This window comes from Nansenia antarctica (genome assembly GCF_963989245.1).
Source record: "Nansenia antarctica genome assembly, chromosome: 6".
NCBI lineage: Eukaryota > Metazoa > Chordata > Actinopteri > Argentiniformes > Microstomatidae > Nansenia > Nansenia antarctica.
In genome coordinates this window covers 56,449,235-56,450,560 of record NC_137676.1, presented here as the reverse complement: position 1 = coordinate 56,450,560, position 1,326 = coordinate 56,449,235, and positions in this window count along the sequence as shown.

The window sequence follows — 1,326 nt, the reverse complement described above, 5'->3', positions numbered from 1 at the left end:
GCGGGGAGCCTATTACTTCAACCCCCCCCCCCCTTGGTAGGTCACACAGAGAGAACCGGCAGGTGGAAGCTGGGGGCGGTGAGGGGGAACCCCGAAACTTCCTCGCATAGCCAGCGGCAAAAACAACTGCTCAGCTCTGTCGGAAGTTCTGCAAACTCAGCTCTTAATTAAAGCCTGTCCCCATGACCCTGTGGCGTGTTTCACCTCACGAGGTGAGAAGGTTCTCCAGCTGCCGTCCTCATTCATCTGCCTGCCTGAAATGTTTCAATCGAAAAAAAGATCTCCATGTGTTTTAGTCTAGGAGTCTGGTGAACCAGCCTTGTGTGTTTGACGTAGTTGTACTTGGGAGATAGATTATGTATAGAATTTTCTTTCTTTTTTTAACACATCACATGTTGCCTGATCCAGTCATGGTGTAGCTCCTAGTGTGCCGACAGTTTCCAGTGGTAGGTTCCAGCTAGTCTTATGTAATATGGAATACAGAGAGCGTCCATTATACACCCGCCCCAGTTTGAAAATGAACGGCCCCAGCCACTTTAGAGATTTCCAATGGAAACTCCAATGTTGATTGAACTCTCCAGTCGAAAACATCACTCTGTCATTGAGTCTGACTGTCACCTCATCGTGTCCAATGCTGCATATCACCCATGTTCCCTTCTCTGTTCCTTTGTCCCCCAAAGTGGTGAGGCTACTGTGACCCTATGGTACATATGGTACATATGGTACATATGTGACTTAATCTCGCAATCAAAGTAGTAGCACCCTAACCCTTTGGCAGACAGCCCCCCCCCAGCTAAAGACAACACACGTTTGCACGCCAAGAACTGTGGCTAATCGTTTTTTTTTTCAAAGCCATTGATCGGAAATGTTGAAACTAGTTGTCGCTAGTGTCAATTCTGGCATTTTTAAATCCCTCCCCTGCAGAGTGTAATCAGCAAAAAAACGACATTTGGAACCGTAGTTTTTTTGCTGGCCCGTCCGATCGCTGTGTCGTTCGCTTCAGCATATCCACCGGGGCGCACTGAGGCTCTGCTCTCTGACTCTGCTCTGACAACTCTACACACAGACGCCTCCCGGGTGAGAAAGAAGTCCTTGGCCCATCAATTATATGTTACCACACTGAGCGGTTCCCAGCCAGAGTGTTGCCTTGGCTGTGCTGTGAACCATCCAGACCCCCCTGACAAGCCTCTAGTGCCCCAGGCGGCAGAGGACGCTGGGAGGCCAGGGGTCTAGCCCTGAGCAGCCTCTTCTGCCTCTGCCCATGTTGAGCTTAAACGCTGAGTGGAACCGCTTTTTGGTTGAGTGGGTTTTGTGACAACAGCCAAT